The sequence below is a fragment of the Cupressus sempervirens genome, chromosome 1 (genome assembly GCF_028749045.1).
Source record: "Cupressus sempervirens isolate cs-2001-9-10 chromosome 1, ASM2874904v1, whole genome shotgun sequence".
In the NCBI taxonomy this organism is placed as follows: Eukaryota; Viridiplantae; Streptophyta; class Pinopsida; order Cupressales; family Cupressaceae; genus Cupressus; species Cupressus sempervirens.
Window position 1 is genome coordinate 564,602,991 of NC_143118.1, and position 13,286 is coordinate 564,616,276.

Below are 13,286 nucleotides of genomic sequence, written 5' to 3' on the forward strand. Positions count from 1 at the left end.
GGCAAGGTGATGTCTTCTTACATACTTTGATAGTCTTGGCTCTATTCTCCTTTCCCCAACATTAGATTTTTCATTTATTTCAATCTCAGAACCATTGTGCACTTCTCTATTAGGTAACTTGACATTCCTTTCATGCAAATTGGTCTTTGTATCAGAATGTACCTCAAATTTTGATTATAACTCAGCTCCTAAAGACAACTTGGCTCCTGAATGCAACTTTACATTTACTGTATGTGACTCGGTAGTCACTAATACTTCTTGTTGTTGATTTACAACTTGTTTCACAACACCTTCATTAGCAAGCATATCTTCATAAAATTAGACAAAGGAGTTGTACTCTTTAGATTGATTTATAGGTTAAGCTTCATGTACCTCTATATATTCATCAAACTTTACATTTGCACTTTCCACAACTTTGTTAGTGTTAATATTTAAACACTTATAAGCTTTGATTCTTTTGGAATAACCAAGGAATATACCTTCTTCATTTTTTGCATCAAATTTACCATTTCTATTATCATTAAAAATTTAACAATTGCTTCCAAATACCTTAAAATATTTTACATTGGGTGAGTATCCATACCATAGTTCAAAATGTGTGGAATTAGTACCTTTGCTGACTTGCACTCAGTTCAAGGTATAGATGTTTGAACTTACAACTTCTCTCCAATATTTCAAAGCAACATTCTTCTCCATCATCATTGTTCTAGCATAGTCCATTATTGATTTGTCCCTTCTTTTAGCAATCCCATTTTGTGGAGGGGTCCTAGGTGCAGAAGTCTATCTCTTGATTCCTCTATCATTATAGAATATCTCAACCTCATTTGATGTGAATTCTCTACCTCTATCAAATCTTGGACATTTCAAGATTTTTCCAATCTCTTTTTAAATATTTCCAAATACCACTAAAACATTTGAAAAGCATCACATTTTTGTTTAAAAAACATAACTATCATCATCCTAGAATAATCATCAACAAATAAGATAATGTACTTGTCACTTTTGTAGCTTTGCACATTAATTGGTCCACACAAATCAATATGAAATAATTCTAGAATTTCTTTTGAGGTATAAGTCTTACCTTTAAAACTAGATTTTGTCATCTTGCCTAACTGACATTGTTTGCAAATCACATTATCAGGTTTCTTCAATTTTGGCAATCCTCTGATTCTTTTCATGTTACTAATATTGACTAAGTTATCAAAATTAACAAGATATAACCTGTTGTGCCATAGTCACACATCATCAAGTTCTTAAAAATACAATTAGCATCATTCATGTCAACATAAAATATATTGGCTCTAGTATGATCTCCATTTCCAATAAGTTTTCTATCATTGTCATAGATCTTCTCTTTTTTGTTATCAAATTCAACTTTACAGCTTGAACTATTTAATTGTGACACACTCAAGAAGTTATAGTTAAGTCCTTCTACATAGTAAGAATTATAACACATAATCTTCTCTGTTAGTTTGATTGATCCTTTTCCTTTTATTAGATATGGTGCATCATTACCAAATCTAGCACTATTTCCATTGTAGTAATCAAGGGTAATGAACTTACTTTTGTCTCTAGTCATGTGATGTGAACATCCACTGCCAATGATCCATCCGTCACTTTTTTTCACATAAGACACTAATACAATTGCCTCATCTTCATCAAAATCAACCTTTATAGCAACATACACAACTTCATCATCATGGTCATTAGATCCATCATTTGATTCCTCTTTAGCAACGTAGCAATATTTCTTTTCTTTGTCTTTATAGCCTTTATTTTTCTCATCTCTTTTACCTCTATATTTGTCTTCACTTCTATTGTTCTTCTTCTCTGGAAACCTTGCAGCAACATGACCAACCTCATTAAAATTGAAACACATGATAGGTAGCTTACCTTTGTATTTTTCTTTTCCTCTATGGAATCTCCTAGCCATCAATGCTCTGAGCTCTTCTACATCATATTCATTTGTATCATTGTCACTAAAAACATGCTTAACCTTTTTCTTCTTCTTATCTTTAGGTTCTTTCAGTGTTAGTTTAGCTTTGAAAGTAGAATTAGTACTCTCAAATATGAAGATATCAAAATTAGAAAGTTCAAAGCAATGTGTCTACCAACTAAACCTTCAAGAGTTATATCACTACTAGGGGCACACCTCAATTCTTGAATTGAAGAGACTCTAATAGCATAGATAGGCAATATTGTCCTCAATACTTTTCTTATTATAGTCTCATCATCAATGGTTCTATTTTCTCCTATGATTGCATTAACAATTCCTTAATTCTTGTACAATATTGGACTATGGTATCACCTTCTTGCATTCTCATTTCATCAAAATTACCTCTTAAACTTTCATCTTTGGCTCTCAAAACATTTTTATCTCCTCCATAAATTGTTTGTATAGCATCCTACATCTTTTTTGCAGAATCATGTCCTTTGATGTCATCAAAATCTGAGTAGCTTAGGGTAGAGGCAAGCTCTTACATTGTCTAATTGTGTTCTTTTATTTTATTTTATAGATCATTAGCAGTAAGGGCTCCAACAGGATCAATAAACTTTTCCATGTATAAAAGTTGTCTCTATTAAGCTTGGGTACCTCCTTTTTGTACATCTTGATCTTTAGCTTTTAGTAGCTTCAAATTGTCCACTCATAAGCACTTTTCTCTAATACCAATTATTGGAATTCTTTAGAATAACTAAGAGTGAAGACAGGGGGTGATTTAGTTATCCAAGGTCCAAATGTACAAATGAAACTTTTCAACACTTAAAAAATTCATATCTATATACCCATATCATGCATGCATCTACTAGATCATCAAATACCTTAAACATTTGTATATTATTTTCCTAGGTCAAAATCACTTTGTAGCAATGTAAACATAAACCACCATGAACTCATTCACACATTTTGACACAAGGATTTTACATGGAAACCCAACTTGGGAGAAACCACCAGTAATATGCTACCAAATTTCACTCTTCTGAAGTGATGCCCTATGAAAGGCCAACCTTGTTAAAGGTTACACTATGATCTGTTAAATGTGACCTAGTTAAAGGATATCAATAACATATTAGGAGTGAGCCTTGTTAGAGGAATTTACACCATTCCATTAGAATGTCACCTGATTAAAGGGTTTACAAATGGATGTTAGGTCAACCTTAATCCAAAGGATTTATCTAGACTGATACAATGGTTAGAAAGTAACAACAAGACTTGATCTAATAAAAAAACACAACTCAATTGCATATTATAAATCTCTATTTTAATCCTCCATTATGCTTGGCATTCATCCTCTTTGTCTTTGACAACTTGTTCACCCTTCAAGCATTTAATTCCTTAAGCCTTCTTGCTTAGCATGCTAGTTGCATATTCATCCCTTTGGCTAGCTTATGAAGCAAAACCTTAGATTTCTTGTCTTCCTTAGGTTCTCACACATGAAAACCTCTGCTTTTGGCCTTCTATCTCTATAAATAGATAATTTAGGTGTTTTTCCACTTAACCACAATCGTCCATTTTAGGGTTTGTTAAGATTCTATGAATCTATCCACTTTTCCATTTTAGTCCCTTCTAGAAACTTCCTCTCCAATCTTATTTCAATTCACCTCAAAATAATTTATCTTGAATTATGTACCTCCAACGCATCAAGCTTATCTTCCACACACTTCACATGATTCAAGAAATCAACTTTGTTAGGTCATATTCATCAAATCTTTGATTTAACACATTTTATTGTCACTCAACACTTATAGTATTATATTCCTTGGCCAATAATAGTTCACTTGGCACACACTAAAGTTTATTTATGCTCAACATCAACTAAACTTTACTCACCTTCCACTTCTTTTCTTCTTTCCTTGACAACTATTAATTTTTGCTTGGCTTCTAGACACATTTCTTTACTTGATCTTCTTCTAGTCTTTGCTTGAGTAACCTTTCATTATAGACTTTAAGTAGATAAACAATACACTATAGTATCAATGTCTTACTTGGTCTATGTGCTCCTTTTACAGACCGAATAAATCAACATTTGTCTAGGTGCTCTTGTTATCTTTTCTTTTAAAATCATCTTCATCAATCAAACAAATGATAGCATTTAGACTAAAAAGAAATTGTCTCACTAGCAAGTAGCATGTTTTACATCACTGACAAAATAATGATTGTTCCATGATAGTTTCCATTAATATAATCTCAACAATCTCCCTTATTATTAATCTCTTTTCTCAAAAATACTGATCTCAACAATACATAGCCACAAATTACAATTTAAGTCACAAATTATGATTTATATGTGTGATCAACATTTAAACCTTAAATTGTAATTCTAATATTTTACTTTGCAAGTTACCTAGTTTCTAAAATGTAAACAATTTAGGCTTACAATACATGATCTACACTTACTATAACTAATACTACACTTAAAGTAAAAAATTAAAAAATGTGGTATGAAAAATGTGTTCAAGATATTAGTCAAAAAGCTGAAACTCAAATCAATAATTGTAGTTTGTGAGTTGTCTTAGAAGACTAGGGTTGCATTGCAACTTGTGAATTGTAAGTTTGTAACACCTTTCTAATTACTAATGCTCCAATGCTTTTTTGCATAGACCCAAGATTGAACAATGAAATCAAAACATTGAGGTCTAGACAAAAGAAAATTCTACAAATTGTAGAAGTAGGAGAGTCGAAATTGTGTTTGGTATTAACTATTACATTCATTTTATAGTGTACAACTAGTATAATATTTTATTATAATTAGTTATTATGTAACATGTGTCATCGTAATATAATTTAGGATTTAGTTTACTAATTAAGGTTAATTTTTGTCTTTGAAGACTCAAAAAATTCTTTCTAAAGACTTCTTTCTAGGGAAATTTTGAAAAAATATTCGTGTAGCCAAAATCAGCCCAAAATATATCTCTGCCCATTGATCTTTGATGATCCAATTATGGATGACACATCAATTGTCACCTCTTTATTGGTCATTTCAGCATACAATTTCATACTTATTTATCACATGATACATGTATGCCACATGTCTACATTTTGGGGGCATTTGTGGAAACAAGTCGACCATTGCTAAAATTGGCCCAAAATACATCTAGAGCCACTAACCTTTTTTGATTGAATGATGGTTGATGTGTCTACTTTGGGCCCTTTTTATTACAATGTAAATGATGTTGATGCTATGTCATTGTGTGTCACAATGTTATTTACCATGTCTAAATGAATAGAGATTAGTCACATGTGATACATGTATGTCATGTGTCATCTCTCCAAGGTTATTTGGGAAATAAGTTGAGTGTTGCAAAAATTGGTTCAAAATACATCTTGAGTCATTGATCTTTGTTCATCCACTGATACTCGGGGCATATCCTCTATTATATTAACACTTGAGACATGATAATAATAATAATAATAATAATATACTAATAAAAAAATTGTATCAACACTTGTCAAAAGTGATCTAAAGAACATCCAAGATTAAAATTTAAGATTTAAATATGATCTCTTTTGATAAAATAAGTGTCACATAGTGGCTTGTATTTTTTGTAGCTTGTATTAATTTAATTTAAAAGGAGAGTAAATCATAATTTTATTAAAGATAAAAATTTACTAGTTAAAAATAAGTTAAATAAAGATATTTTATATTTTATTTTAAGAAAAAAATTGACTTATTTGTTTTATATTTTTTTTAAATCATTTTATGATTGAATAAGAAGATATTCATAACAAATTAAATAGAAATAGGAATCTATATATTTGTGCATGTGTGTAATTCAAAAATTAATTATATATAGTTAACAAAATAATTATCTTATTTTATGCTTTTGATGATGATTTAAAAAAAAGTTGGTATGTTATAATTAAAGTGTTTGTATGAAAATAGAGTAATTTATAAATAGTCAAGCTATTGACTATTATGTTAGAAAAATACTTCAATAGTTATATTATGTTATAATTAAGAACCTAATACAATATAGTTAAAACATTCTAATTTAAAGATAGCATACTTAAAGTTTTAATTAAAATTTGAAAGCTATTATATTATGAATAATTCAATAATGAAACATCATTATTAATTTATTATCTATTATAGTTGACATGTGTCTCCTTTCAGGGTAACATTTATAAAAATGATTGAGTGTTCCTCATATTTGCCCAAAAAAACATCTCGAATTGTTGATCTAAGTCGATCAAGTGGTGCTACTATGAAAATAGTGATTTCACACTTGATATGTGTTTGAAACATGTCTTAATCTTTTTGAGGGGCATTTGGAAAAACTAGTCAATTGTTGTCAAACTCAAACCAAAATACATCTAGAGCTAGTGATCTTTGTTCATCAAATAGTAATTGGGGAATACACTTTATATCATTAATATTATAGTTGTTAAATATATTATAATATTTATAATTTTATAATTTAAATTTGATTGTAAAAGTAAATATCATTTTTGTTCCACATATTTGATTATTTTGTACTAGTGAACAATGAAGCAACTATTAATTAAATTAATTATTAAATGTTAAACCATAATATGTTATTTTTAATAGAATGCTAAATGTTATATTCTATTTCTTAACAATTTAATAGAAAATTTTGAAAATGCCAAAACATTGCAAAAGTAAGCATAACAATAAAACAAAATTTTATATGAAAATCCAAAATTTTCATTGATATATATATATTCTTTAAAATTATGATCTACAAGGAGACACATGTATAATGATTGTAACTTGATTAAAAAAGAAAGAAAAGTACAACTAGACATAAATGTTAATAGGGGTAAACTCTAGTACTATTGTACTAGTATGTGTAGAAAGCACGAGACCTGACTATGTCTATGAATTCTTTAAGCCACTTGTTTTCCATTACTACTTAATCCATATTATACTATTTTTTAGATAAAATCCATGCCAACTTGTGCCCATTTCTAATGAAACTTTAATTGCCCTACAATCAGGCCCAATAGAAATGATTGCTGGGCCACATTCTGGCTAGGTTCCAGAAGTTTGTAGATTTCAACTACCCAAAGGGATCTCCACCCCTAGTTTTGCATGAGAAAAAGTTTCAATGTCATCACCTATGTATTCTATTTTAAAATTCTTCCTTGGGAGCAACAAAATGTTGACCCTTTCTTCTTTGAGGCCAATCAGAGAGGCTAGAAAATATGATGTAATGTCTGTTTTGATACGATACCTATTCAAATTATCTAGAACATCATACCCCATAACCATTTTCACAACATGAATAATAAAATCCATGACACACACAACCTCATTAAAAATTGATAGGAGGTTTTCATTAGAGACATCAACTAAAAAGGCCTTCTAGTCCTCTTCCAATTTGCATATCAGGTGAATTGGAGTGTCCATCTTGATTCACAATTTATGAAATAATTAACTATAGAATAATGAATACTGAATACAAAGGAAATGACTACTAGTATACCATGCCAACTAAATAAATTAGACCATAATTTAATGAGCACTACAACTAGTAGACTAGTGACTACCAAAAGTGAGATGAACAATGATGAAAGAAGAAGCTCAATTGCCTATAAATATGCTAAGTGAATAGAAATTCATTTGATCTTAACTCTAGTCCCTAAATATTTATCCTTCTAGATTCTAGGTCAATTATTTTAAATGATTAAATCTCTAGAAAATCTTCCACATTAATACAATTTTGAGTAAAAAATGATGTAATGCATGCGGAGCCAATGGAAGAGGGAATGCCACTAATAGTGACAAGGCATTAAGTTAATCTCCACTGCAAGTGGTATAAGGTGGAAGGAGACATGTCTCAATTCTAGAGATTTGAATAAGGTCAAGGTTTTGTTCAAGATGTTTGGCCAAAAAAAAACCTTCAACCAATTATTAGACGATATTATGTATATGGATGTTACACATGAATGTTGGATATATGACATGTTATTTTAAACATTTTTTGAAAAGCCATCTCTTGAGACATCAATTCATGCTCGCATGTGTATTGTGTACTAACCAAAAAATACTTACTAGAAAATTAAACTGTGTTTCACAAAGGTTTGGGAAGTACTAATTACATACATCATTTGATTACAATAAAATAACTTGAGCTGAAAAGAAAACACCATGCCAATGAAATATCAAATATCACCCAAAAAGGTTTACTTTGCATTATATTCTTTGTATCTTCTTTACATTTCATCTACATACATACATACATACATACATATATATGTATGTATGTATGTGTATAAATATATGTATGTATGTTATACCAAAAATAGTTCTACTTTCCCTCAAAAAGGGAAGTGACAAGCTTCCAACCATTACATTTCATACACTTTTTGATAATATATTTTACAAAATGAACCCTACCTAAACTGAAGATTTTTCATGTAACATTTCTTTTATCCTTCAAAACATCCTAAAAGCGTGGAAGTTATAGTTTTGTTCTTCTACCACATTTGCAATTTTTTCTTTAAAATTAGTATAGTCAAGACCCATTTCAATGATAATTGGTCGAAGGTCTACCATCTCTTTGATGGTGTCCCTAGGATTAGCAAAGATAAATTGCAAAGCTGCATTAAGCCCAATAGTAAGACTACTTTGCTCCTCATCCTCCTCTAGAGTCAAATTTAGGTTGACAATAGGGCTTGGGTTTTCATTCAATGATCCCTCTTCCATAGACAATCCCATTAAATTGGCAATCAACTATGTTTTTGATAGTGACAACCACTAACCAGGATTTCTATCATTTAAAGAATGCTTCCAACCTAATTCCATTTTTCCATAAATAAAATAGGACATTCAACATCTATATCATTGTATAGATACCTCACTTTCTTATCACTCTTTCATTTAATACTAAGCGTCATATTTTGATAATCTGACAATTGATTTGAAAAACATACAATTAATTTCTAGCCATTGATTAATTGAGTAATCACATCATTTTCTAGCACATTTTCCAATGCATTATATTTTTTTCACTAGATGGAAAAAAATTGCATTATATATATATATATATATATATATATATATATTTATATCATAAGGGACAAAATCGCCTCTTAAATTATATTTATTTTCTATCACAAGGAAAAAATGACCTTGATTTTATGAAAATTTACTATGGTTAGTGAAAAGTCGCATATAAAATAAACTTTTCCCAACGTGAAAAAAAAATGCCAATAGAAATTAATTTTTTCCCTTGAAACTAATGTTGGATTCATCAAAAATTTATATATTTTTCCATGAGGAGTTTCTTAAAGTTGTCCTTTGATGTCCTTCTCCTACAAAGAAATGGAAAATATTATGGACAAGTTTAAAATCCAAATAACATGTCTAGAAAGTATAATACATTACCCGAAGGATGAGGTCATGAGACTGATAAGAAGGTTGAATGGTGTCAATAAATTCTCCTTAAAGGTGATGCAACATATGCCTCCATCCTCTAGCATTTGCAAGAGAAAGAGGTTGATGAAAAGTTGGCTGAAGACAAGGACAACATGGATCTATTTTTCAACAAGGAATATGCTAGCATCCTATTGTCCAAGAATCTCAAGAGGGATAACTGATGCTTTCTATGGGTGTTTATATTTTTTATAGTTCTATTGGTTGCGAGGGCTATTTTAATAGTGTCTCTAATAGCTCGAATTTTATGTTTAACTGCTTATGGTTCTTCCCTACATGAAATATTATTATTAAGTTTAAGATTTGTTATGATAGATTTCTAGCTTAGTTGATATCTAGTTATAAGACTCTTCCTGATGGATTAGTGGTTTTTAGAAAATTGTTTTTGATAGAGGTAGAATCTAGATTTTGTTTATCTGTTTCTTCTTAGTCTTACTTGATGTAGTTAATATGTTGTTAATTAGTGTCTAGTGTGTTGTGAATTTATAACTTGGGCCAACACCCTTTTTGTTGTTTCTTTTTATCAAAAGACATAGCACAGTGTGTTTAAGTAAGATATATGATTGGTATATGCTCAATATTTTTATGTGTAGTGAAGATTAAATTACATCTTAGGGAAAAATTTATTTATTTGGGTATTCTCATCAATTAGAATTAATCATGAGGCAAGAGCCTACAATGCAATGGGAAATTGTGAGCCTCTTAAATGGGAGGTCTTGGGTTTAAATCTACTATAGCTTAACTAATAATCATAATTATTAATCACAATAAGTAATAATAGTTAACCTTGGCTTCAACCTCTTATCAATCAAAAAAAAAAAAAAATAGAATTAATCATGACAAAAAAATTAGCATCCCAGGCTTTGAGGTTCCTACATGTCATTTATATTTTTGTTTTGTTTTACAAAATAATATTTTAGTCAATAAGTCTGGTTTACAACTACATATGTTAAATTTAATATTAGTATGACAACATAATTGAATCCTTGGATTTGAGCTTCTAAAATGTCATTTATCTTAGTTCTTTATCTAAAATCTAGCATCTTAGTTTAAACATCTATGTTGCAACTTGCTTTGGTTAATATTAACAATAGTTTAGAATCATAAGCTAATATTAGCCTAATTTCTTTGATTTCAATGTAGTACAATGTCTTTAAGTAAGATATGTACAATTCTTATATGCTCAAAGTTTTTATGATTATTTAAGGTTATATTTCATTTTATGATAAAACCAATCAATTATGATGAAACCTCATCAAATAAAATTAATCACAACATAATTAATTGTATATATGGATTTGAGGTTCATAAATGTCATTTATCTCATTGCTTTGCACTAGAATCAAATATTTTAGTTGATATGTCAATTTTACTACTACATTTGTCAAAATTAATGTTGGTCAATACCAAGCTAATTCCTAATTTCTTCAATTTTAATATAGCATAATGTGTTTAATTCAACTCTATCAAAAAAATTAGCACATTACTTAAAATGGAACTATTTCCAATATGAACATAACCCGTTTTATTGTATGCTAATAAACTAATTGTTGCGTAAAGTTAATATGCACAAAAAGAGAAAAAGAAGACAAAATTGTTGAGTTTTTATGAAGTTATGAAAAATAAAATCTAAAAGTAGTTATCCTATTTGTGTAGCTCTTCCATAATGTAATTTTTTAATTCTGATAAGATATTTTTTAAGAACATTTTCTCAGATCTAAAATGTGCATAGTAGTAGTAAGTAGAAATGAAATTAAGGGATTCCCAATTCAATTTTTTTCCTGTATATCTTTTCTTCAGTAAGAATCTTTACTTTCAATATGATGGGCTTATATGTGGGAGTTTTTCTTTTGGATTTTATAATTTTATTCAACAAAATTGTTAGCCCCATTTAAAAAAAAATATCTTCGACTTTATTAGTTTATTTATTTTTAAATAACTCTTTATTTTATTCTTGTAATGGGAAAGTTTCTAATTATTTTTTTAATTTTATCTTTTTGTCTATTTGTAGAGGTTAATGGCATACCTAAATTTAGAATTGTGATGGGTTTTTGGCTTTTGCAATTATGAAAAGAATTGAAAATGGTTGTTTTCTCTATTTTTGTGGAAATTATTTTTTTTCTATCAATGGTTGGAGGCATTTTCACCCCTAGAGACAAACTTGTTTCTAAGGTATGTATTGAGATGATATTCATGAGTTTTTAATATTTTTATAGAAATATTATTTTACCTTTACATGTGTGAGTTCCTACTCTTTAATTTTTTTTGAAGCTTTCACCAAAAACCTACAATTCCATTGGAAGAACCCCCATTTATAAGATTTATAATGGACTATTATGTTTATTGTGTACATTTCTTGGCCTTATTGTAGAGGGGACTATAAACTAGATGACACTATTGTGTCCGAAAAATCCCTTGGCTACAAAATATTATGTTTAGGGTCATTCAAAATGGATCATATAACTTTGTGCAAATCAAGGCTTTTTCTCATTAATTGCATCATGGTAGTCACAAGATGCACAATTGGGTTAGCATTCAAATGTGATCAAATTTTCTTAGAAAAGCTAATATGAGCCTACAAACCCTCTTCCATCACAATAGTCATATTTTTCCTACAAAGGTCATCTTTCATAGCTTCAATACACAACCCATGAATCCACCACCCATTAAATCTTTCCCTAATGTGATCAATATAGGGAGGTGTGCATTCCTCCTTCGTTATGGTCAATTTTTGCATATTAGCACTCTAAATGATATCAAAGAGATAAATTTTAACTAATCAACTCCTATCATATCCCATTTACATATGATTACAATTTCTATTGACTTTTCATCATCACACAACTTTGATAATTATTCTTCAAAGAGTTATGGTCCAAATTGAAGGAAGCACCTCTTCAACTTATTTTCCCAACCTGATTTGGTCCTAATTTGAAGTGGATTTATCTACAAAATTAGCCACAAATTATAGTAATTAACGATTGATAATGTTTACCTTGTATTTTTTGTGGGTGAATATGTTTTAGGATAAAGTCTTTGAAGATAGCTGGGATGGTGGTTTTCTATACATAACTTGATAGTTAGAGAAATAGTTTCAATTCAGTAAAACTTTATATATATCTATTGTAATACTTGATATACTTCTATAATTTGAATTCAATTGTTGTATTCAAATGATGAAAGATTAGAGTATCTATTAGGCACAATGAAAAATATTAAATTCTTCAAATATGTAAATATGTATTGTATTTTAGAGATCTAGGATGTATTAACTTAGTTCCTTTGAGCTATGACAATTAACATACATATACCATTTGGTTTAGCTTTATAATTGACAATATTTAGAAGATCAAAAAAAACATGGGAATAGAACTTGTATTAAAAATCTGTAGTATCTTTAGTCAAATATACTCTTAATACATATTTACCATGAAAGAGTATGAAGGTTAGTTGAGTTGATGTATTAGTTGGAATAAAACACCATTGGCGGGGGGGTGGGTGTGATTCGGTGGTTTAAAATACTTTTCAAAAACTTGAAACAATCACAAGTTATAAAATTTAACACATGAGAAAGATAGGTAGTGCATAACAAAGTGACACAATATTTTAATGTGGAAATCCCCTTAGGGTAAAAACCCACTTTGAATCTAAAAACTTATTGGCCTCTTGGGAAAATCCTTTGGAGCTACAACTATGGGAAGCACCAACACCCTATTTTAGAAACACCAATTTTAAGGAACACCAATCCTTTACACCCCAAGCACCAAATTCATGAATGCAAGTAGCACCAACTTCCAAAATGAAAAAATGAGATACAAAATCAGAGGATCATCTCTATTAAAACACATCATGAATCACTAGTTTAAACTTCTTGTTGAAAACATAATG